The 26,240-nt window shown below is 50.3% G+C and overlaps 1 protein-coding gene across 11 annotated transcripts in view; it reads left to right on the forward strand.

The window, feature by feature from the left end:
- Positions 1–862: 862 nt before the first annotated feature.
- Megf11 (multiple EGF like domains 11) overlaps positions 863–26,240 on the forward strand; it is a 326,069-nt gene continuing 300,691 nt past the window's right edge. For all 11 annotated transcript variants that reach the window (XR_009056973.1, XM_057766409.1, XM_057766413.1 and 8 more), the window contains exon 1: positions 863–986. The gene's annotated coding sequence lies outside the window, so the exon portion shown is untranslated. The remainder of the gene's footprint in view (positions 987–26,240) is intronic.

The raw sequence follows: 26,240 nt of genomic DNA on the forward strand, positions 1-26,240 counted from the left end.
TAGGAATGAGCCCCTGACATCTTGGAGAGGGGTAGGGAGTAACACTCTCCATGGGCAGGTGGGACATCGCCTGGCCAAGACCCCACTAGGAGTGCTCTTAGTTTCATAAGGCTGAAGTCTTCCTGGTGGCTAGGCACTGTACCCGGTCATTAACACTCACTCCCCCTCCCCAGCTCCGATTTGAAGCCCTGTTCCAGGTCGCTGGAAGCAGAGCTGCTCTAAGCCCAGCCTCTGGAGTTGACCACAGCATGGCCAAGTTCTTGCTCTGGGGCGTCAAAGTCTACACTTCATCAGTGCGTGGCTCAGAGCAGTTGGTTCTTCTGCACATTGAGTTCTTTTTCGCTTTTCTTGCCTTTTCTGGGTCTCTGTCCTCAGCAGTTTGGAGATATTCCTGGTTCCCTTCGATCCTGGCTGGCTCCCCGATCCGGAGCTTCTAGAAAGAATATATGCGGAGGCCACTCTGATCCAGGGAAGAAAAAGGGGAGAAGGGAATCGATGTGAAGGAGATAGATACGAGAGATTACAAGGAAGGGAAATACAGAAAAGAGGGAGCGGATAAAAAAACCGGTAAAAGAACGAGAAGGGTGGATGCAAAGTAGGGAAGTGAGAGAACCGAGTGAATAAAAGAAGGCAACCGGCAGAGAGAAAGCCAGAAAAAGGAGCGAGCAAATGCACGCCATCGCTGGGTCTGAAGGACCAAAGAGGGAAGAAGGAGGTGGGAGGAGGGAGAGCGCGGGGGGGGGGGGGGGAGGGGGGGGGAGGAAGAGGGAGGGGCCGAGGGACGCAGGAGGTGGGGGCTGCCGAGGCAGCAGTCGCAGCGGCTCCAGCCTCCAGCTCGCTTACTCGCTCTCAGTGCCCGGAGTCGGTTACCCGGCTCAGGGCGGTTCGCAGCTCGCGCTCCTGCCGGGGAACCTGAAGCCTCTCCGGCTCCGGGCACAGGACCGTGGGACTGGCTGGCCCGAGCCCTGGGCACGCCGCGGAAGCAGGTAGATGGCTGGGTGGGGTCCGCGGGGACCAGGAGCCTCGGAGCACTGTGGGTGCATTGGGCCGGGGTGTGGGTTCCAGTCCAGGGGAGGAGGCTTTGCAGCTTCAAGACTAACTTTGCACCAGCTCGGTGGATCTCCAGGCTGCTCCGGCAGGGTCCGGGCTCTGGGAGGCGAGTTTGGCGAGAGGCAGGTGATGGCTGGGCTTGCTGGAGCGCCCTGGGGTCCGTGCGAGATGAGGAGAGCTCCGGAGTGGGCCAGGCGCGCGTCCTCCGACCGCAGTCTGTACGCAGCGGCCGCCGCCTCCACGTGCGGGGAAAGACCCTAGAGTCACGGCGCGGGTGTCCGGGAGCAGAACCTGCCAGCTCTGCATGTATCTGGGAACTCCCGACAGGGAGCCACCCCAGATGTGTGGAACTTGCGCCCAGCACCGCGTCTTTCCCACCCGGGAACCGACGCAGAGTTTCGGGGCGGCGCACAGGTCCCCGCGGAGCCCAAGCCCAGCTTGTGCCCTGCGCAACCTGGACTCACTCTTCTTTTTCTTATCCCGACCCCCCACTCTCTCTGAGGGAATCCGGATGCTTTGCAGTCCTGTGGGTTGCCCCCGGTGACATCCTTCCAACCCTCGGCGGCGGCCTCAACACCCAAAGTTAAAAGAGAAGCGAGTCACTCCTCTTGCACTCGTGGGTGACTGTCCCGAAGTTCCTAACTTCTCTCCCAATCGCGGACAGTAGTGTTGTAGGTGGGAACACGGGTGGTCCTCGTGGCTGCCCTGCGCGGCCACCTTCCTCTTAGACTTGATTTATTCTTTTAATTTTTAGGGAAAAAAAAAAGACTTAAAAATAGGTAAGAATCGTTCCTTGCGAGGATCAAGGTCGCTAATGGGACGGAGCCATCATCCGTTTGCAGTCCGGGAGCGCCGGATCTCGGCATAGCGGGTCGCAGAGCCCCTGAGCCCCAGCTACTTTTTCCTGGAACTGACTCCCACGCTCCATCCCACTGTCGCCGCGTCTCGGGATCTGTCTCCGCGAGGCCAGTCGGCCTCCTTTTGGACTGGTGATGCTCCAAGTGACTAGGATCAGGCTCTCCCACTCCTCGCCCCTCCGGAAGCCAATAGAGCAGGGCCTCCCGAGGGTTTGGAGGATGCTTATCTGGAGGTTAGGGCTCCCGGCCATCCCAGCTCTCTGTGGCTAGGTTACTTGTCATCACTCAGCTGGGGAAACTGGGGTTAATGTCCTGACCAGGTGGTGGCGCGCGGCAGGCGGCCGGGACTGCCTGAGCCTGTCCCGGGTGGCAGTTTTGGCTCCTGGAGTCCAGAGGCTGGATTCGCCGACCCTCACCGCTTCCTTGCTTTTCTCCCGTCTTTGTTGGACTGCAATCCGAAATGGTCTCTTGTGAGGCTTAGCGCAGGTTTAGAGGTGGCAAAACAAGCTGAAGGTCTTTGAGTGGAGGATCGCCTACCAGCGGTTGCTCCCGCTCAGTAGGTTGGGTTCAGTGCTCCAGAACATTGAGATTAACCCCCAGCCTAGGTTGCGGCTCCTCAACTTCTGCTCCTTTGGCGGATTTCCCTGAGGTGTATATCAAGCACCGGGCTCTCCATGTTGCTCATACTGTTTAAACGGCTAGAAAATCGAAGCTTATAACCGCAGTCCTTCCCTTTTCCTCCCATTCTACAGATCAGCCGTCTGAAGCCCAGAGAAGCAAAGGGACTAGTTTAGAGCTGGCTAAGGGGAAAGGGGGAAGTAATCCTGTCTTCCTGCCAAAGGGCTCGGAACCTTTTCTAGCTTTCCTTACTGACTTCATCACTTTCTTAGCGCGAGGCAGGTGTTCCCTGTTAGGCCACTGCACTGCAGAATGAACAGGCTGGAGGGCCAGGAGGTTGGCAGATTAGAGGCAGGACACCCCATATCCAGCATCTCCCAAGAGGAGCCATGTCTACGGTCTGCACTTTGTGCCCGCACTGTGTCTGTTTTTTAGTGCCACCGACCTGGTTCTCGGGTGATCTGTGAAGCAGCCACAGGCAGGCATTCTGAGGGGAAACCATTCCTGCAGGATGTCGAGTGAGCCTCGTGAACGTAGCCACCGGAGAAGGGCTTTACTGCTAACCCCAGGCAGTAGAGTCTCGCGGGCCAAGGACTTGAGAGGGCCAAGGAGAACTCAAGTTCAGCCTCTGGCCCACAGCTCCTCTACCTCTATGGAAGTGAAAGGTGAGCCTTCACTCTGAAGGCAGAACTCGGTGACACAGCTGTGGAAGCTGTGATTATCTCCTTTCCTCCTGCTCACTGCCCCCTCCCAGGTTTCAGGCATTCCTGGGCTCCTTCCCAGCTTCACTTTTAGACTCTAGGTGCTGGCAGAGGAGATGGCTCAGCCAGGGGGAGGGTGCTTGCTGCCAAGCCTCATAACCCGAGTTCGAGGCTGGAAAATCAAATGGAAGGAGAGCTGATTTGTCCTCTGACCTTCACAGTCTTGCCGTGGCCTGCACCCTTGCTCCCAGAGCATACATACACACATGTGATAGAATCTAGGTGCTTGGCTGTTCTGGGCTTTGTATGAGTTGGGCATTTCTCCTCGTAAGAACATTTGGTCAGCAGTTAGTTCTGCAGCTCAGCCTTGGGCCCAGGGACCCACCCTGATCAGACAGGGACTGTCCCCAACTCATTATGCTGACTGCCTTGGTTCTACCCTCCTGTGCTTACAGTCTAGTTGCAAGGAGGAGGCATGTATATAAAGGACATCTGTAGAATGGTTGGCAGAATAACAAATTACCCCCACCTCCCCTCAAGTGGCTCAGGCTCTGTGGTGACAAGGTTTGAAACAGTTGGTTATGCGGTTTGGAAAGTCTGCTGGTTGCCAGGGATGACCCAGGAGGGCTGTATTGCTGACCTTATAAGTGGCCCTGGAGAGCTGCCCTGTAGAGTTTCTGCTGGTCAGAGCATGGTAGGAGGCAGTTGGTGACTATCGACAACAGATCTTGCTAGGTCTCCATAGAGACCGCTGCCAGGTGACTGCGTACTTCTGAAACTCCAGCACCCACAGCTGCGTGGCAAGCTCTGGAACCCCACTGGACAGATGGGTAAGCAGACCTTGAGTCCGAAGACGGCTGTGTAGTCAGAGGGACTCAGTTGCTATAGAATCCAGCATGCCTATGTCCCATTCAAGTTAAAATGCTCTTCTGAGCAGAAGGGGTGGCTCGGTCAGGAAAGTGCCTACTATGGAAGCCTGAGGAGTGTGATTTCCAGAGTCCTCATGAGAAGCTGAGTACGGCAGTGTGTGCTTTGTAACCCCACTGCTGGGGAGGTAGAGACAGGAGGATCCCTGGAACTCACTGGACAGCCAGTCTAGCCTTGTGGGTGAGTCCCAGGTCCCAGAGAGAGACCCAGTCTCAACAACAAGGTGGCTAGCTCCTGAGGATGACACCTAAGGTTGGCCCCCAGCCCTCTGCATGCACACTCCCACACGTGCACACGTATCTCCATACACATATGCACGCATGCACACACATAAGTAAACAAACATAAAAATGGAAACCTCGCTCAGAAAAAAACAAAACAAAATAGGGCGGTGGGGGTGCATGCTTTGATGCCAGCACTCAGGATGTGGAGACAGGTGGATCTCTTGAGTTCCAGGCCAGCCTGGAATACACAGAGAAACCCTGTCTTGAAAAATACCAAACAACCAAAACCAACCAAACAAAGAAAGCAAATCTCACAAAAGACTGAAGCCCTTCTTTCTGTCTGGTATTCAGTAGGGGTCTTGCTTCCATTGGGAAAGGTCTTATAGCAACACAGCTCCTAAGACGCAGCCTTGGCTTCTGATTCAGTGGGCCTGGAGTGGCCTTGCTAATTGCCATTTCCATCCTCCTTCCAGCCATGCTGATGCTCTCACTGTGGGCACCACACTTCAGGTGTGGAGAACTGAGGAAAGGGACTGATTTTCCTGGAGATACTACTGGAGTGGGGGCTGGGACAAGGCTGTGATTTAGCACCAGGGACTCCCAGGACAAGCTTATATGCGGTCCCATCCCCCCCTCACCCCCCAGGTGGCCGTGGAATTAAAGGAATATTTTATCTTCATCAGCACACACACAGAGAATATATTGTCATGTAATTAGGGAATAAATAGGTGTCGCATTGGCTGCAGACTTCTGTGCCCCGTGGCTCTGTAGGGGTTTATTAGAGTGGTGTTATAATTGAGAAGGTGTCATCCACTCTCTGAGCCCCTCATAAAACTTTCATGGCCAGGGTGGTCATTGTCCAGAAAGGCGTGTCTTCGTTAAAAAGAAAGGAAACGGGTTGGGAGGTGGGCGGCTCAGCTAGTAGAGTGCTTGAACCTGGGTTTGAGACTCAGCATGGAACAAACCAGGTGTGGTGGCCCAGGCCTGTAATTTCAGCACTCAGGAGGTGGAGGCAGGGGAGTCAGAAGTTCAAGGTCATCCTCCACTAAGCTGCAAGTTCAAGGAGAGTTTGAACTATGTGAGACCCTGTCTTAACATCAAGGAGGAGAGGGAGGAAGAAAGGAAGGGAGGGAGAAAAGAATAGAAGGAAAAGGAAGGAAAGAAGAAAGGGAGGAAATAAAGAAGGGGCAGCAAGATGGTTCTCCTGATACTGGATGAGCTGTGCTTCATCTTACAGTTTGCACAAAAGGTGTTCTGAAGGAACAAAGGAGAAAAAAGAAGAAAGGAAAACGAAAAATAAGAGCTGGGCATGGTGGCGCACGCCTTTAATCCCAGCGCTCTGGAGGCAGAGGCAGGTGGACCTCTGTGAGTTCGAGGCCAGCCTGGTCTACATAGTGAGTTTCAGAACAGCCAGAGCTGTTTGTTACACAGATAAACCCTGCCTCAAAAAACAAAACAAAACAAACAACAAAAAAAAAAAAAGAAAGAAAAGAAAAAAAGAAACAGCAGTTGGAGCAGAGCAAGGCTTCCAGGAGTCTGCAGCACACATTCTGTTTGTTGACACCGTCTGTCTGTCTGTTTTGGATTTCTGTTTCAGACTTGGAGCTGAATCTCAGCTCCAAGGGAAGGGCGCCTCTTCCACTCTGTGCTGGCGTACATCTACCATGTGTGTTAATTAGGCTCCGAAGAAAAGAATCATAACAGAGTTGTTCTCCCTAAATGCTGGTATTTTTCATCTGGATTCTATTTATTGATTATTTTACAGTCGAGAAGGAACAGCAATCCATGTTTTTATTTCTTTCTTATTTATTTTTTTTTTTATAACAAAGCTAGCTGCAGGAATTATGCAGACGCAACATGTCTGTTCTGGAGCAGGAAGTTGGAATTCATTCAACCTGACTCAAACATTTGGGTGAGAACTAACTGAGAAAGACATTTCAAAGAACAAATATTTAGGAATTCTAACTTGTGTTGGTGTCCTCGTGGGCCAGTGTGAGTACCTTGCATGTATCTTGATTCTTGGAAGGTGAAGGAAGAGGATAGAGGACCAGTAGTGAATATGTTAAGACCACTGTTAGAATGTGAGGTAGAAACTTAGTGGAGATCAGCCAGACTCAGAGAAGGGAAAAATGGTATCTTCAGAGACAGCAAAGAAGGGGAGATTCAAAGTCAAATATAGATGGAATCTTTACTGAATGCCCAACCTTGGAGTAGGCTCAGTGACGTGGGGACTAGAACTTTTATATGTCATTTATCTTTCATAACAGCTATAGAGACAAGAGCCCTTGACTGGAGAGGGTGTCTCAGCTGCAAGCAACAGAAGACCTGAACCCTCCCAGCTGGAACAATAGGGACTCGGTATCTCCTATAACAAGAGGTCTAGGCTATTTCTGCTCCAAGGTTGTTTCTTTCAGTGGCTTTGCAGCTGCATGGAAGATCCAGATACTTTTTATCCTCTTTGTTCTCAAGGTCACAAAATGGCTGCAGTGGTTGCAAGTGTTGCATCCTCAAAATCTTCTGCAGAGGCAGAAAAGGTAGTGAGGGGAGTCTTTTCCCAGCCTCTGATCAAACTTTGCCTCTTGTCTTCTTGGCTGAACTTGTGATCCAGTGCCATGCCTAAACTAAGCAGAGGCAAGGGGTAGAGATGTTCACAATTGGTCTAGAGCAATCTTAGTTGGCTGTTGATTCTCAAAAAGGAAAAAAGTGGAAAGGAGAAAAAAGCATCAAACATTTATCAGATATAGAGCTCAAAACCTGCATTTGAATCCCCTCTCTACTCTCTTTAAACCTCATGACTCTGGGAAAAGTATTTTAACCTTTTATGCCTCAATTTACTCATCTGTATAATGGGGTTGATTGGGAAGATAAATCTGAGTTAACCCAATAACTATATTTGACCAGTACAAAACAAGTAGAGGATTTGAAGGTTTGACCTGGACTATCAGGGAATGTATAATCCAGTTTGGGGAGATGTGTGTGGATTCTATCACACTCATCAACAGACAGTCAGAAGGCAGAGCTAGAGGAGGCTGTATGGCCAGAAAAACAACCATAATAGGAGACCATGCCATTAGTGGGAGTCATAGCAGTCACAGCAGGCTTCCTGGAGGGGCTAGTTTAGGACCTATCCCAAGATTCTAGCACTGAAGTCGAGAAAGTTTAAAGCTCTGTCTGCCTGGTTTAATTTTCCTTTCCCTTTTCTGTGGTGGCATGGAACAAATCAGGCTAAAATACGGTCTTCCTGTGCAACCACAAGAGCTGCTTTGAGACAGGGTCTTGCACATACCAGAGTCCCTATGTAGCTGAGGATGGCCTTGAACTTTGAGTCCTCTTGTCTCTACCTCCCAAGTGCTGGGATTACAAGCATGTATCACCACGTTGATTTTATGTGGTTTGGAGGCTCAAACCCAGGTCTTCTTGCATGTTGGGCAGGTGTTCTACCACAAACCCAGGCTGGTGGTTGATGGTGCTTGTGGGATAGATACCACCACCGTGACTCAAAGGCAGCTCCCAGCTGCTCTCTTACAGTGCTGGACTCCTGCCTTACAGTCTTGACCTCTTAGACCATGTCTCAGCATTAACTGCATTATATCATCGTCATCATCATTGTCATCATCATCATTGTCATCATCATCACCATCATCATCATCATCATCGTCATTGTCATCATCATTGTCATCATCGTCGTCATCGTCATCATCATTGTCATCATCATCACCATCATCATCGTCGTCGTTGTCATCATCATCATCATTGTCATCATTGTCATCATCGTCATCATCGTCGTCATCATCGTCGTCATCATCGTCATCACCATTGTCATCATCGTCATCATCACCATCATTGTCATCGTCATCATCATAATCATTGTCATCATCATCATAATCATTGTCGTTGTCATCATTGTTGTTATCACTGTGGGGTTTTTGGTGTGTATTTTTGACATGGAGTCTCATGTAGCCCAGGTTGGCCTCAAACTCACTGTGTAGATGAGGATGACCTTGAACTTCTGATCCTCTTGCTTCTACCTTCTAAGTGCTGGTATGACAGGCATGTATCACCTTGTCTGGCTTTATGAGATCTTTTTTGAAATAAATCTTGTTATGTAGCTTGAGTTGGATTTGAACTGTCAATCCTCTTGTTTCCGTGTCCTGAGTGATGAGACACAGGTGTACACATGGCCCCAATTTGGGTGATATTAGTAGTATTTGATGCCTGACTACCATTGTGAAATCGAATGTTCTCCATTCTTTAGGCATCTTCCATTCTGGACTCTGTTTTTATTGGCAGAACCATATCCTCAGTGCTTGGGCTCAGCTTTAGCAACACCTTTTACTATCCCGTGACTCCTACACTCTCTTCCCAGTGTCTAAGCACAACCTCTGTCTTTATTGCTTTTCTAGGATCCATCTTTCTGGCCTGAGGGATCCTCTTTGGCATACTGGGTCATCCTGTGGCACAGGGCTAGATGAGGAGGATATGCTTTCTAGAACAGTCTGCGGGGCTCTGTGAAGGAGACAGTGTAGATGCCAGTGCAGAGGTGGCTATGAGTTCTGAACCCGTGCTGGGAGCCCATTGTGCAGCTCTGAGCCCAAAGTTTCTGTCTTTTCTTCCTTCACGATATCTCCCAAGCAGGTTTACAAGAACCTTTCACGTTCCGTGTCCTCCGAGAACTCATAGGATGAGGCCAAAGCTCCTCAAGTAAATGATTGGGGTCTTCACAGTCTGCCTAGGTCTTATCTTTTCTTTTTTCCCCTCTAGGCCTCCCTCCTTATCTCTAGGCCTCTTCCCCCCCACCTCTACTCTTCTCTCCTCCACTGCTAGGCCTCTCCCTGCCTCACCTCAAGACTTCTCCCAACCTCCCCTGCTAGACCCCTCTCCCCACCTCACCTCTAGGCCTCTCTGTACTATACCTCTTGGCCTCTTCCCCCTCACCTCTACTCTTCTCTCCTCCACTGCTAGGCCTCTCTCTGTCTCACCTCAAGACCTCTCTCCACCTCCCCTGCTAGGCCCATCTCCCCACCTCGCCTCTACTAGGCCTCTTCACTAAGGCAGCAAGTCTTGCCTTTCTCCTCTCCCTTTAAATCCCGCTTCGAGCTGCATCCTCATTAGAGCCTTCGTAAGCACTGGGGCCCACAGCGATCTTGAAGTATTGACTTCTCCTTCCCAGAACTTCTGTAGCAATTACTGCCCACACCACAAATTCCGTGTTTAATAGGACGTTGTGGTCTTGTTATTCGGCGTCATTTCAGGGCATTCGTTATCTCTCCCAGTTGGATCCTAAACCCCTTGAGATCTGAGATGGGGTGGGCTGGGTTCTTCTCAGTGGCCAACACTGTGGCCAGTAGATGGGGTCGAACCAGGGCCTTGTGCATACAGGACAAGTCAATGGATATTTACTTGCTGATTTATTGAGACAGGGTCTCACACAGCACAGATTGGCCTTGAACTCGATGTATAGCCACAAATGACCTTGAATTCTTGCTCCTCTGAGTGCTGGGATTACAGGCGTGCAGCACCAGGCCTGGCGCTCAGCAGGCATTTATTGAATTCATAAACCACAGAAATAGATTGTTTTCCTGAACAAAAATCACTGTTTTTTTTCATTCAACCTCAATTGAAGGGACTAATTTTAATAAATGCTTCCCATATGTGGAACATTACTTTAGGCAGTTTATAGTCACCTTGTAACTATCTTGCAAGAGTTCTGGGAGCAAAAGTGGCCAGCAGGGGGTGCCGAGGAGGGCAAACAGCGCTGGCCCTTCATCTATTTCTGCTTTAGCATCTTGTGGACATTCTCACCACCCCTGGTCTGGGTCTGTTGGTTTCTCGTCTTGTTCTGATCTGCTACTTTAGTGGGTCCCCAGAACTTTGAACTGCTTACTTCAGACTGCCAGCTTTCTGGAGAACACTTTTTGTGAGGCAGTAAAGCAGGGGGTGGGGTGAGGCCAGTGGACCAAGAGGGGAAGACTGACTCCCTGATGGCTTCAGGCAACAGTGGGCAAGGTGGAAGCTTTCCTGAGGTGCCAGGAGTGGAGGGCATGTAGCCCAGGAGGGAATGGGCTACAGCCTCACTGGGGTGCTATGGTTTAGTGAGCACTTGACTGCACGTGGGCTCTGACTTGTGCTTCCTCCTCAAACGGGTCTTGGAGTGGAGAGCGCACTTAACCAGCCCCTATCCTTCCGATGGATGCAAACACAAACACATTTGAATGAAAGGAGCAGGGTCTTAAAAAGTTCAAGTGACAGGCCCAAGCAGGATGCCTACCTTGAATGGCAACCTTTTAGAGTCTTTGGAGGGAAGGTCTTCTTGGGATGCCTTCCAAAGACTGCTTTGGAGTTCGTTTTGTGGATCCTATCTCTAGGATCTACTTTTCTGCTCTGGGAAGCTGCCCTTCCTGAGCCTGACCTGCCTGCTTTATCACTCAAGCTTAAAATAAATATAATAAATATAAACACCCCCAAACTTTTTCTTTCCTGCAGAGGATGAGCAATAATCTACATATGCAAATAAATGGCATGCCAGCCCCATGAATATTAATTGGGAAAGGGAGTTTGAGGCCCCAAACTACACTCAGAGCCAGCGAGCTGGCATTTTGCAGCCCCTCGGGTGCATGCATGCTGATAATCAGCCCTCATGTTTTAAGGCTACCCCACTCCCTCTTGACCCCCCTTCTCACCTCAGGCACTCACCAGGCAGATGGAAAGAGTATTAGGTGGACAGACCTGGGGCTCGGGTGGTGGGTGAACTTCACTCTGGGTCTTTTTCTGAACTTGTCTTGGTCCCTTGACTTGGAGTCCAGGCCTCAGCTGCCTTGCTACGAGTCACCAGGGACAGGGCACAATTCTGGGGAACACTGTTAATGTCAAGATGGCTATAAGGCGTGAGAGGGACAAAGCCTCCAGAGCTGGCTTGTTTTGCCTCTTATAGGTAACTAGGGACACAGAGACCTGGAGGGGTGTGGACTTCCCAGAATGACTCCACGCACTGTGGCAGGAAGCAAGAAGGCTTATTCATTCTCTGTTCTGAAAAGTGCATTTCTTTTTGTGTGTGGAGGAGCGAGTGGGCAGGGTGGCATTTCAAGTTTGTATACTTTTGGGGAAAGAGTCATTCTCTTCTGTGAACAGTCACCCAGGGACAGGTGGCTTCTGAAAACCCTGTCTTGTATCCCATTTGGAAATCATTTCTTTCCTCCCTCAGATTTCCAAATTAGATTACCCGCAGACCAGAATTAACAAGTACTCTCAGCCGGGATGATGGAGCGGGATAGGAAAAAGGACTGAGAGCCTTCAAGACCAGGCTGGGGTGGAAACCCACTGGCCAGGCCGCCAGGTGGGAAGGCAGGAACCTGCCAGGCATTTCTCCATCCCATAGGGACTGGGAGGCCTCTGGGGCGAACGGACAGAGAGGAACGATTCAGGGTGTGGTATCATCGGAGATAGGGATAAAGGTGGGGGCTTGAGCTGAGGGTGAGTGCTTGCCTAGCATGTATGAAGCCCTAAATTCAATCTCTAGACCTGCATAAGACCGGGGGTTGAGAGGCACATTTGTAATCTTGACACTTGGGAAGTGGAGGCAGAACAATTGGGAGTTTAAGATTATCCTGCCTTACAAGCGAGTTGGAAGCTGGCATGGGCTGCATGAGACCCTGTCCAAAAAAACAAAAACAAAAATAAAACTACTTTGCCTTGGGTTGGATACAGTGGTACCTGTCTGTAATCATAACACTCGGGAGACTGAGGCAGGAGGATCTCAAGTATGAGGTCAGCCTCGAGGGAGACCCATCTCTCTCAAAAAAATATTGGTGTTTTGGGCTGTCATGAGTGCTGAGTGGGGGGCTTCACTAGCATGTGCCAGGCCTGAACTCGCCACCGCTGCAAAAAAAAAAGTTCATTCTTTCTCTTGCTCTTTGCTGTTGCTTTTGGTGATCAGATCATCATCTTTGGCTTTATTTATTTATTTATTTATTTATTTATTTATTTATTTAAATTTTTGACCAGTGTCCTGTAAAGCCCAGGTGGGCTTCAGACTCTTTGACTTTGATCCTCCTGCCTCCTCCTCTCAAGTTCTGGGATTACACATATACCATTATGCCTGACTCAGCTCACCTCTGGGGCTCCTCCTTCTCCTTATCCATGAATATTAAATAATCAGCCCTACTTCTTATGGCTGCTCTGTGGGTTCAAGTTCCCATACCATATCCAGCCAAGCAGGTGTCTCGGTCATTTGGATCTTTCTTTTCCAGACAGCTCTGCTTGACTGCCTTGTATCTGTATACAAGGGTATTTGTGTCTCCTCATGGGTCTTTGTAGGTGCTGGTGTGTCTTGGTGTGTTGTGTGTTTTCTATGAATATGTATCTATTGTCTGTTTCTGAGAATAGTGTCACGGGAAGGGACAAGAGCCAGTCCCTGCGTGTTGTTGTGGTGTGACTTGGTGTGTTTTTGCCTTGCAAGTAGTTGTGTCTGAGAGTCAGCACCCTCATGCCTGAACGTGTCTTTGCACACACTGAAGATCCAGTATGGCCAGATCTTACCAGGCTTGGAAAGCTTACTGGTGCACAGAACATTCTGGGTCCTGGGTCCTCGCTAAGGTCTTCAGATTGTCCCTTGCCTCTTCCCTCCACCCCCAGACAAGCCTCTCATAGTCCCCAGAACCCTTGCTAATTGTCCTCTGCCCCTTTTCTCTACCTCCCTCTAGAGTCTAGAGGTACCCAGGGCTTGGGAAAGCTGCCGCCACTGCAGCTAGGACAGCCCTAGGTCATTTGCATGTGTGTTTGCATCTCATTTGCATGGTCCATACAGACTCTCAATTCTGCTGTTCTCAAGGTAAAACGTGGTTGGCTTTTCTTGAAGGTCATTATAGCAAGCCTTTTTGGCCTTTTATTTTATTCTTCCTGATTCAGACTTTTCTCCCAGAGCTGGGGGAAGGGGGAGCAGAAAGAAGCCCCCCAAACCATTGCTTTTCTCTCAGCTCCTCCAGCTGCCAGGTAAAGGCCCTGGCTCTGTGTGGGGGACAGGGGGGGGACGGGGGGGGGAGGTCCTGGGCTTTGGGAGAACAGTGATGGGGGAGATGTCCTTATTCCTTGAGGCAGGTATGGGCAGGAATCAGCCCAGCCTGGGTCTGTCACTTTTTTCTCCAGTTCCTGGACTTAGGTCAGCAGGGAAGTATCACTCTTCACCCTGTTCCTATCTAGATACCAGAGAGGCCATGAACCTGGGCTAGCCTTGGGAAACAAAGAGGATGAAGTGTGTCGTTTCCTTTCCTTTCAAATCCTTAACACCTAATCGGCCATCCAGTGTCACCAAAGGTGTTCCACGCTGCATGCAAGTAGCACTATTTCCACAGCCCAGCTCCAGGCACCGTGTTCCCTCCGTGGATGCGGACTGCAGTCCTGGTCTGCTTCTCAGCAGCTGTGTGTGTGGTCGATATCGAGTACCGTTCTTCATCACTCTCTGCTGTATTCATTGATTTTTGAGACAGGGTTTCTCACTGAACTTGGAGTTCACAGATTTGGCTAGGCTAGCTGGCCAGTGAGCTCTAGGGATCCGCCTGTCTTGGTATACTGCCCTGCTGGCTTTTTGCATGGATGCTGGGGAGTGCTTGCGCAGCAGATACTGAGCCACTTATCAGTTGAGAAACTCTGCCTCGAGGACAAGATGGACAGGGGTTGAAGAATTATACTTGAGGTTAACCTCTGGCCTACATACTCACACATATACATGAACATGTACACACATAGCACCAAAAAAAAAAATAAAAATAAAAAAAGAAGAAGGTGCTTCACTGGGGACAGGACTGTTATCTGAAAGCAAAGAGAGGGGGAGCAAAAGGGGTACAAGACAAGGAAGCAAGAGCAACAGAGGCAAGCCAGGCCCAGCTCAGGAGCACCACGGGATGCCCCGACGAGCGAGTGCCGCTTCCTGACTCCATAGCTCTTTGGTTCAAGTACCAGGATGGAATGTTGACTTCTATTGCCTGGACCTCTGAGATTCTGGTTCCCTCCTCTGGTGGGTATTGCCTCTGGATGTGAAGACCATTTGACTCTCCTTGGGTTCAGAGAAGGAGCTTGTGCTGGGGCACTGCTGCCCCTGAGTGTGATGGAGGCTGTACCAATGCTGGCTCACCAGGGGATTCTGGAATAGGAGCAGTGTTAGCTGAGACTGTGACCCTCATGTAGATGGTGGCTGATGACCTGGGAGGTGGGTGGAGCTCAGTAAATTCAGGCACACAACTCCAGAGTCTCATCTGGCCCCTAGTAGGTTGTGGATGGGGCCGGGTGCTGGAGCTAGGCTTTGTGGGCAGGAGCCACCAGCAGCTCTTGACCAAGTGAGGTGTCTGGAAAGGACTCATTCTTAGGTCTGCATGACTTTGCTCGCAGAGTCAGATGGAAGCCATTTCCATAAGTACTGCCTTTATTCTAGCTCGGCTGGGAGTAGGGGACTAGAAAGGCTCCCGGCTTGCTGTTGCCAAGGGAGTCTCACTCACGGTGGGGGGAGCTGGTACCCCACGGCGCTCACACATTTCAATCAGAGAGAAGGCTGTCTTGGTAAGCTCTGTTGTGGAGGATGCTGAGTCAAAGACCACGGTGTCTAGATTTGAATCCAGTTCTGCCTTCGAAAGCTGGGTCATCTTAGATGAGTGACTCAACAGAGTCCCCCCCCCCACAGAGTCTTTCCTGAGGGCCTGCTGTGGGCTGTGGGGGTGAAGCAGTGAGAATACCAGAGAGACAGACACCCCCACACACATGTACACACTCCTTGTCCCTGTGGGTGTGCTAGGGTATAAATAAGTTAGCGGATGACAAGGTGAAAAGGGATAGAGGGGACAGAGCAGAAGGAGGGGGAGTGGTAGGCTGAGGAGGGACATAAATGAGGAGGTCAGGGGAGATTTCAGCCAAAGCATTCTAATGCCGATGTCTTGGGAATGTTGCTCTGTGCCTCAGTTTCCCCATCTGTACATGGATTTATTTATTATTTATCCATGTGTATATGTCTGTACATTGTCCATATGCACGTGAAGGCCAGACATGGGCACTGAGGGTCCTCCTCAATCACTCTTTACCCTATCTTTTGGGACAGGGTCTCTCACTGAACCTTGAGCTCACTGACTGTCCAACAGGCTCCAGGGATCATCTGGTCTCCACTTATCCAATGCTGGGATTACAGGCACACTTCCTACTTGGCTTTTTACTTGACCACTGGGGATTTGAACCCAGGTTCTCATGGCCATCATTTTATACATTGTGCTGTCCTCCCTACCCTTGCATGGGGCTTATGGTATCACCTGGCACACAGGGTTGCTGAAGGTTAGAGCCAGTTAACCCATACATTGGGTGTGGACCTGGCCTGGCACACAGCAAATACTGTCATTATTGTCACAGCTTCTCAGATGGAAGCCTAGCTTTCCTGCCCCTGGGAGGCACAGCATGGGTTCCAGACTGCGGGATTTTGGCAGCCTTCATCTCCCCAGGAGTGGGAACGGCCCTGCTCCAGGCCTCCCTAGGTTCTCATTAAAAGGGGACACACAGTTGCTTCAGTTGAAGAAGCATTCACATCTTTTTACTCAAGCCTCCGACTCCCAGAGGGAGTCGTGACTGAGCTGATAGCAGATTTCAGGTTTAGGAAGTGGCCCCTTGTCTGTCTGTTGTGCTTCTGCAGATGCAGTGAGCTCAGGCCTGGCTGGGCTGGGGACTGGGGGCTGGGTTCCCAGTAGTGAGGCCCTGCTGGCTTCCAGCTCTTGGCCAGGTGACTCTGGTCTCTCATTCGTAGGCACTGGGAATCCTTTAAGCAATTCAGATGCCACAATTTACCATGGCTGAGATTTTTGTGGCTGTTATTTATGGCCACTGCAGAGCTGGGGAACCCGAATCCCAGTAGCCCACAGTATAGATATTGCATCTAATCAATCCTCGATTACTATGCAAACACGTCCTATAGGCTACTGATGTCTTTTCCTTCAAACACTTAATGTATAATTAATGACACTTTGAATGCCAAAGAAGACACCAGCCCCAAAGCTCCCACTATGATTTATGCCCACCCAGACAGGAGAGTGGCTTATCTGTCCCCTTATCATTCTGCAGTGGGTCTCGTCCCACCTTTCCGGTGGGTGAAGCCATGGAGGAGAAAGAGAAGGCAGGCAGCCTGCCCTCTGGAAAGCACAGAGCCCAAGTGAGATGGTGGTCATTTTTAACATTTTAAAAACTATTTTGAGCTGAGGTCTGATGTAGCCTCGGCTGGACTTGAATGCACTGTGTATCTGAGGATGACTTTGAACTTCAGATCCTCTCACCCCTGCCTCCCAAGTACTGACTGCGAGAAATTAAACCCAAGTCATTTGAGCATTGCCAGGCAAACACTACCAACTGAGCTACCCAGCCCTTCGCTGTCAGCTTCTTGATGTCTCTCCCCCCACTCCCAGACTTCTCACACTGTGAGGAAGGCCTCTTGTAAGTTGCTCGTTCTGCAGCTGAAGACAGGCTTTCATGAGTCCATGACCCTCTCTACGGGCAGGAGGATCGGGAAGGAGTGCCTGGTGTTTCCCACCTGGTGGGAGAGCAGCTTAGACCCTGTTCTGCAGAAGTGTGTGAGAATTCAAGATCGTACCCAGGTTATGCCCAGAAACCATGCTTCCTTATGGCAGTGAGATGGGGAGGCAGTGGCTCAGCTGGAAGAGTGCTGGCCTAGCATGCATACAGCCATAGGTTCTACCCCAGCCTGGATAAATGTGCGGTGATTCGTGCCCAAGCCCTGGGGAGGTAGAGATAGAGTGATTAGAAGTTCAAGGCTGTTCTCAGTCATTTAGGGAGCTAGACACCAGCTGGGGCCACATTGAGACCCTGTCTCAAGAGAACAGGAAAGAGAAAGAAAGGAAGAGGAGCATAGGCAATTCCTTTGGAGAAAAGTTATCTGTTAGGAGACAAAGTATTGGACCCCATTGGATCTCAGGGGACTTGCTTGTTCTGGAAAGACTGGGTTCCATGAGAAGCCCAACCCATAAGTTGATCTTAGAACTCTCTACAGCTCCCTTGTCAGGAATGAAGACAACAAGGGCCAGTCCTAGAGGGACTGTTTGTGGGGATGAAGAGGCACTCTGTCCAGTGTGACTCAGCCTAGGAGGGCCGCACACAGGACCGTGAAGAAGGGAACTGGTCATGTAAGTCCCATGGGGGCCCCGGAGAATGAGTGTGACAGAGACAGACAGCCATTGTCTCAGGTGGGCACACGCTCACAGGGACCTCTCCCGAGTTGGAGGGTTTGGGTTCAAGCCCCTCTCTTCTGTGTAGCCTGTCCTATATAAGACCTACTTTCTGTCTTGTCATTCAGGCCTCTGCTGAGGTCTTGGTGGGTGAAGGTCAGCCTTGCCCCTTGCCCAGGAGGCTTCACAGGACACAGCCCCTCTCCCCCACTCCCTCAGTCCATCCTTAGTCCATACTGTCTTAGGCTGGGCGAAGGATCTTTTTGATTGCAAAGTGGACCAGGCTACTGCACTGTTGGAAACCCTTTAATGCTTCCCGTTGCCTTCAGGATAAAGTCAGAACTCATTAGCCTGGCAGTCAAGGCCCAGTTAGCTGCCTCGCTCCATTATCCTCCTCCCCCTCACGAAGTCGCGTGGTCCCCAGGCTTCAGTATGTCTCCAGCTCCACTGGCCCATGGCCCACCTCTCTGCTGGCTCTTGGTGTGGGCTCCTGTGATACCCTTCAGGTTCCCTTTGTCAGGCTGACCCTTTCTTCTTTTCCAGAGGTCAGCCAGACACTGCTTCCTCCAGGAAGCCTTTCCCCTGCCAGGGGACACAGCTTTCTGTTCCCTGCAATGTTATATCCCCAAAACTGCAGAGAGTCCCCATGTGTCAGCAGTCTAGACAAGTGTGGCCCCAATTGCCAGTGCTTCTCTGAAGATCTGCTGCCACACTAAACTGGGGTAGCCTGGTCTTGAAACTGGAAGGATCCAGCATCAGTTAGATTTTAAGAAGCATCAGAGTGCTGAATAGCTAGGAGTCTTGAGGTCCTGGGGGGTGAGGTATTATTCCCAGTTTGAGAAACGACAGTGGTCTCGGGCATCTGAGCCCCTTGATAGGCAATTATCTTTTAAAAACCTTCAGTGTTCCCTCTGGTCCTGTCTCTGGATTTCACACATGGTTTTACTTTTTTTTTTTTTTTTTGTCAAGAGAACGGGTGGAGGCGATGCCTTGTATATCTCAGCTGATCTCAAACTTGTTGCATAGCCAAAGATGACCGTGAACTTGGTATCCTCTTGCGTCTACCTCCAGAGTGCTGGTATTACAGGTGTGCGACGCCATGCCTGCTAGATACTTTATTGGGGATGGAACCTAGGATCTTGTGAACACTGGGCAAGCACTTTACCAACTGAGCTACATCCCCAGTCTCTGTATTTTGACATTTGAACAGCTTAAATTTTTATCCCCCAACCTGAGTTTTCTACCCCTGTGTAGCAAAAGGGACTTAGAAAGAGAAGATCTTCAAAGAGTAGGTTTGGGGGACACCCATTTGGGTGATGCCTCGTGTCCCGCTGTGCAGAATGGGACCTAGCCAGCAGTGTGGGTGGGAAGCAAGCGAGATTGCTTCAGAGTGGAGGTACAAAGACAGGGGGATGACATCACTGGTTCCTGAGCTTCGAAGGTAGGAAGGGCAGAGAGGACCTGGTTTCGGGCCAGGAGCTGCCAGGGGCTCCCCGCTGGAGGCTTGCATCCTCCTGGGTAATTTCCATCTTTAATTTCTTGGTGTTTTATGAACAGGGAGTAAATCAGGATCCCACACCGACTGCTTCATGTAAAGGATTAATAAACTGGAGATTTATGGGGCAGTCGCAGAGGAAGGCGATGGAAATGAGAGGAGCCCGGTTTCCCATGGGGCAGGGGCTGAGCTCAGCACCTTCCTGGTATGGCATCTGTAGGCAGGGATGTTTGTCCTTTGGGGCTTGAAGGCAGGGGCGGGTGGTCAGGTTGGGTATGGTGCCTGATCTTTATTGTTTTCTGTTTGTTTTTAATCTGTGCAAGGTCAAGGGGGTTAAGCATCCTCCAGTGTGTCTGGGTGGAGTAGCATGGAGATGCAAGCTCTGGGCTCGGTGGTGACAGAGAATCCAATTTTGAGTTTAGGGCAGGAGAGACTAACCTTTCCTTTCTTTGTGGCTGTATTAGTTAAATTTCAGGTAATGGAAAATCAGAGGCTTAGGTAGTAAGAACCCAGGCCCTTGCCACCCCTCTGGATGCTTTCTGCAGTGTATTGGCACAGGCTCATGGCAGTAAGATCATGATGGTAAGATGGCGACTGCATCCCCATCAACATACCCAGACAGGACAGTGTCCTGTGGAAGGAGGACATGCCTGTCTCCTGTTGGGCATCTTCATAGGAGCAAGGAAAGTCTCCTAGAGGTTGTTCAGAGCGCTTTCTCCCTGTCTTCCCAGCCAGAACAACCTCATGCTCCTTCCTAAGCCAAGGCTAGCCCTAGTAATGTCAGACCCTGTGCCATAGTTTATCTTTCTGTTGCTGTGACCGGCAAAAGCAATTTATGCGAGAAAGGGTTTACTCTGGCTCACAGTTCAATGTCATCATGGTGGGGAAATCAAGGCAACAGGAGCTTGAATCAGCAGCTGGTCACATGGTACCCACACTCAGGAACAGAGAATGGAATGCAGCTTCCTTTCCACTTACACAATCTGTGATCCCAGCTAGAAAATGGTGCCTCCCATAGTGTGAGGGTCCTTCCCACCTCAGTTAGCTCAACCAAGACAATGCCTTACTTGTACCTCTAATCCCGGTCCTCAGGAGGCAGGGGCAGGTGAATCGCTGTGAATTCCCTCCCTACTTACAAGTCCCGAGGCTCATCTCCTAGGTAATTCTAGGGTCTATCAAATTGACAGCACTAACCATGGTATCTTATCTCAAAATACACAAATTAGTAACAACACACATACACACACACTATGCATGATGATAATGCATTTTTCTTCACTTGCATTCTTGAGTGTTTTTTTTTCCTTTCATCTTTTTGAACTCTTTATGATGGTAATTCTCAAGTCGACTCCAAGCAGAGAGTTTAGCACTGTGCCTGTCTGTAGCTGTCAGCATTTTGCCTACTTGGTTTCAGGCCCCTCCCCCCTTTCCTAGGAAGAATTTTTAAGATGATGTGAAGTGAAGTCTGCCAAAGTGTCTGGCTGATTGGTTCTAAAGTGCAGAACCAATGTGAGGTGTCCTTTTTTATGCAGATGGCACGTTATTGCTGTCCCTAGCTACGTCACCAAGGATGCTCACTGTCTTAATTGTTTCCTGTGATAGTCACAAAATACCCTGCCAGATGCAACGTAAGAATCAAAAGGTTATTTTCACCCAGTTTGAGGTTATAGTCCATCATGGTGGGGAAGTCAGGCATCAGAAGCTTGAATCTGTTGCTTGTATTATATCCACAGGCTGAAGAAGAGAGCGATGGACACATGAGCTCTTCTCAGAAAACAAGCTCAGCTCACTTACCATACTCTGAAATAGTACAGTCTTCCGCCTAGGGAATGGTGCTGCCCACAGTGGCAGAGTAATTCACTACAGATATGCCCAGAAGCCCATTGCCCAGGTGGTAGGTTCTGTCAAGTTGGTAACAGTAATCGTCACATGCAATTCTGGGGGTATCCATGGGCCTCCACTTGTACAAGGTGGGCTGAGGTCTGGGCTGTATAGCATTTGTAACCTAGCCCTGCTGCTAGTGGGGATGAGACCGAAGGTAATCCCAAAGGTGTGAGGCAATGTTTGTCTGGAACCTTCTCCATTGGAGAGACATGGGCTCTCTTCCTTAGCCACCTTTCCTGAGCAGTTTTCTGAAGATGGTTCTGCTGCATTCTGATTTCTGAAGGTTCCTCACCACAGGTTTGCCTGCCGTGGACATCGGCATTCCTTCCTTTTCCCACTTTAGAGAATATCTCTGCTCTAAGGCCCTGACAAACTCCCCTCTTGGCAGAGAGTTCATTGAGACCCACAGATAGAAAGTCACTGCCCTTGGCCATGTGGTGACCTGGTATAGTTTCTGGGATCTACTGATAAGAATGCTGGGATCTAAGCCGGGCAGTGGTGGTGGCACATGCCTTTAATCCCAGCACTCGGGAGGCAGAGGCAGGCGGATCTCTGTGAGTTCAAGGCCAGCCTGGCATACAAGAGCTAGTTCCAGGACAGGAACCAAAAAAAAAAAAAAAAAACTACGGAGAAACCCTGTCTCGAAAAAAAAAAAAAAAAGCTGGGATCTGAGCAGTGGGTGGCTGGGCCTGGGGTGTCACAGAAGACATGATTAGACATGTGAATGGATTGGCTGCCTACACAGGATATTTCAGGACCCATCCCCCATCCCAGCTCCCTGACACTGGGTCACTCTAGTGAGGGAAGACACTGTCTGCTGCTTCTTTTCTTTCTCTCCTCTTGCCTTCTCTGAGGGCATGCCAAGTCACTTAAAGCAGAGCTTATGGAGAAGGAGGGGTGAGGTAGGTGGTAGTCACTAAGGGCGGGAAGTCCTGGAGTTAAAAGGCATTTGGCCAGACCTGCCTTTTAACTCCAGGACTCTGTTTTATTTATATGAAACAGTAACAATTCTTTCCATAGTCACCACGGGGCTTACTGTTAGTACCCAATATCAGATTCAGTACCAAGGACCACATTGATCAGTTCCTCCAGGTTTGTAGGACTCAGATGCCAGGCTTGGCCGTGTTCACATGGGCTGATCTTCAGTCCCACACAATTCTGGGAGGAAACTGAGGCCCGAGGTGACTACCAGGAAGACCAGAACAGCGAGCCTCAGTGTCATGTAGGAAAATGGGTGCCAAAAACCGCAGAAGCTCTCCGATTTTTTTCTGCGTATGTGTCAGTGTACATACATGTGCATGTATGTATGCATGCGCAGGTATGTGTGTGCGTGGGTATGTGTGTCTCTAGAGGTCAGCTTTGGATGTCATTCCTCAGGATTCCCCCCCTTTTTTTAAAAGACAAGGTTTCTCTGTGTAGTTATGCTTGTCATGGAACTCACTCCGTAGACCAGGCTGGTCTTGAACTCACAGAGATATGCTTGCCTCTGCCTTCTGAGTGCTGGGGTAAATGTTGTGCACCACCATTGCCTGGCTCACTTTGTTTTTTGAGACAGGATCTCTCACTGGGTCTTGGGGCTCACTGAGTAGGCTAGGCTGACTGACCAGAGTCTCAGGGATCTGCCTGTCTCAGCCTTTTCAGTGCTGGGATTACACATACACACCACAGCCCAGCCTTTATGTTGTGCTAGAGCTTGAGCTCAGGTCTAATGTCTGTAGAGTGAGTGCTTTACAGATAGGGCCATTTCCCCAGATGGTGGTTGCTCTCTCGCTCATCTCTCTCTCTGTCTATTCTGCTGGAGATTGAATTTAGGACCTTTTGCATACTAGGTAAGTACTCTAACTCAGCTACGTCCTTAGCATTTTTTCATCTTTAACTTTAACACAAGGTCTTACTAAATTACCAAGGCTAGTCTTGGGCGTTGATCCTTCTGCCTCAGCCGCCTGAGGAGTTGGGACTGCAGATGTGTGCTTGGCCATGACCCATGTTTTCTGTTGGCTAATAAAAGTTATCCCCATCACTAAAAACATGACTTCCATGTCTTCTGTGGGCCCTGAGCTTCCAGGGCCATTTCCTCTAGGGCAGGAGTTATCAGCAGTCTGCACTCAAGGGAAGCCCCAACAGCATGCCTTAGAGGCAAAGAGGCTGGAGGATGGGCAAGTTACGATCCCATCCACTTACTGGCCAGCTGTCTGTGTTTGTGTGCTTTTGCTTGCGCTACCTGTGTTAGTGTGTGCTCAAAACTGTGTGTCTATATGTGAATGTGTATGTGAGTGTGCATGGAAATGTGCGTGTAAGTTGTTCACCCGTGTGTGTGACCTATGTGTGTGTTCACAAACAACTATATGAACGTCTGTCAGACCAGATGAGATAAGTGTGCTGGGTCCCTGTATTCTAAGGGTGTCATTAGGAAGCATTTGAGTGATCCTGACCTCATCAAGGCGCCTAATGGGTAGAGAGTGACCTCACTCACTGCAGCTCATAAAAGCTGTGAGCTCCCTGGCCGTCAGCTTCCTGGGGAGAGACCGTTTTTTGTATCACCGTTGGTGGATTGGGGCAGCCAAGAAGCATCTCTCTCAGGCAGAGTGGGATGCTCCTTTTCCAGACGGTAGGTAGGAACTGGCTCCTGCACTTGGCTTTGGCACCACCACCCAGGAAGCTCTTGGAAGGCAGTGGGCTCTGCCCATGTGTGAACCCACACCAGGAGACTCACCTTAGCCTACAGAGCAGATGGCAGGGCTGAGCCCTTCTGGTTGGTGGCTGTTCCTAAGCCCTCAGCCTTCTTGTCGCGGGGTCCTGAAGTTGGCCAGGCTACATGCTGTATCCTGGACACCTGCTACCTGGCACTCTAGACACAGGTTCCCACGCTTGTACAACCAGCACGTCACAGAGAGACATCTCCCCAGCCCTGCCGGCCGCAGCGAGGGTGAGTCTTCACATCCTCGTCGACATGATTGACTGTCCAGTTGTGCCTTCCTAGTGCCACGGAAGCGCCATCTCAGAGTTGTTCTGTGTTTCCTTGGTGTTGAATGTCGGTGAGCACCTTCTCATGGCTATTAGCGTGTCTTTTTGGGGGCGCATCTATTCAGAGCTTTCCCTCTACCTTTTTGTCTTCCCATCTCCTCCTGCCCCTCCCTTTTCTTTCTCTTCCAGTCCTTCCTTTCTTTTTTTGGGGGGGAGGGGTGCAGTATTGAAGATTGAACCTGGGACCCCCATACTATCCAAGTGCTCACCACTGGTTCACGTCTCTCTATTCAGATCTTCGCCTGTTTTTCAAGATTAGGTCCCAACAAATCTGTCAAATGAGCGCATGAGTGACTGAACACATGCCAAATACTGGTGCTGCCACATTGAGTGAGACCCAGTCCCTGTCCTCAGGGAGCACACAGTCCAGTGCAGGAGACAGCTGTTGACAGGTGCGGGGGGGGGCACTCAGACAGCATAAGTGAAGGATGCTATGTCAGGTGTTTTGCTGCCTGACAAAACGTAAAAAAAGTGAGTAACACAGAGGGCTTCCTGGAGGAGGAGGCCTTTGAGCTGGCCTTCAGAGGGGATATGGAGAGTAGGGAGGAGAGGCCGTTTGACAGAATAGGCTATGGAAGGAGACATAGACCTGGGGGGGGGGCAGCCTGGAAAGGCCAAATGGGAGAGGGACGGGAGGAGTGGGCAAGGCCAGCCGTAGGGTTCAGGGCAGGCTAGCATGGTCCAGGAGAAAGAGCCAAGGGTCAAGGGACTGCAGCGGGAAGAAGCTGGGAGTGGCTTTAAATTTTCTGTCAGATCCCTGCTTGTCCTGGAGGGCTCCTAACGGACTTGCTGAAGCTGCGTGGGGTTCTGGGAGGATCCTTTTATGTTTTAGTAATTATCCTGTCACCCACCAAAAAATAATTTTATCCTGGGAAGAAGGAAGGTTTGGTGTGTTGGGAACTGCCACTGCGGAAGTGTGGGCGGCCTAATTGGGATCCATAAATCTGCTTTTTAACAAGCACAATTAGGAATACTTATTGCAGGCCAGCCCGAGGCACTCAGGCGAGGGCCGTTAGCAGGCAGCCCGTGTGTGGCTTTATTTAATGGTTCTGAAGCCTTGATCTGATCCTGGTATCACAATTAGCCACAAGGGGGGAAGCGGGGAGCAGGGGAAACTCGGGGGGGGGGGGTTGGGAGGAAGCGGGGCTCCAATTGAAAGTGGAATCAGACCCTAAAGTTTCATTTTGAGGAGGTCGTTAGACAGGTATATGGTTTACTAGATTGTTCTTTGGGGCAATGTGGTAGATTGGCAAAGTGGTGGACAGAGGTGCCGACTGTGGGGAGGACAGACTCAGACTCTCTCTCAGTGCCCAGCTGCAGGGCACATAGTTCCTGGGGAAGTGAGGGAGGAACAGCAGGTTAGGAATACGGGACTGAAGTTGTGGTTCCTGTGGGCTGTCAACTGGGATCTTGGAGGGGTGATCCAGACGGGAGGGTCTGGGCATCTGTTTATGGAAGGAAAGAGCCATGTGGGTAGGAACAATCTAGAAAGCTTATGGAAGTTGAGCAGATGTGTGCCGGGCTGCAAGGATGGGCAGGGTTAGGTACATGAGGGGATAAAGGCGTCAGAGCACTGTTTGCCCCTGACTCAGGCGGCACACTTCCAGGGAGAGCTGCCAGGAAGCGGCCCATGAGGAGATCTGTTTATGTGGAGGGGCTGAGGGCTGGGTGCTGACAGGGAACCTGGGCAGCCTTGGATCTGGTGCTGTCACCTGAAGATGGAGACTGGGGCCTTGGCCTATCTCACTGTCGCCTTGACATCGTGGGGTGTGGGCAGGAGTCCAGCTTTATGTGAGGGAACTGGAGGAGGACTGAAGGTTGAGAAACCACAGTGCCCTGTGCCTCATGTTGGCCCCAGGGAATCAGTGACAGAGCCGGGAAGGGTGAACCTGTTGGAGATGGAGGAGGTGTGCATGCAGCACCCCACATGGTCAGGGCCATTGCACTTGTGGGTCCTGCCACTTCAGGAAGACTCCATAGAGAGGGAAGGGATTCCAACTGCTTCTTCTTTTTTTTTTTTTGTTTTTTTGTTTTTGTTTTTTTTTGAGACAGGGTTTCTCTGTGGTTTTGGAGCCTGTCCTGGAACTAGCTCTTGTAGACCAGGCTGGTCTCGAACTCACAGAGATCCGCCTGCCTCTGCCTCCCAAGTGCTGGGATTAAAGGCGTGCGCCACCACCGCCCGGCTCCAACTGCTTCTTTAAAACATTAAAAAAATGATATTTAAGTTTTATTACATTTACTACTATTTTTTGAATGTATAT

The sequence above is a fragment of the Chionomys nivalis genome, chromosome 4 (genome assembly GCF_950005125.1).
Source record: "Chionomys nivalis chromosome 4, mChiNiv1.1, whole genome shotgun sequence".
NCBI classification, from domain to species: domain Eukaryota; kingdom Metazoa; phylum Chordata; class Mammalia; order Rodentia; family Cricetidae; genus Chionomys; species Chionomys nivalis.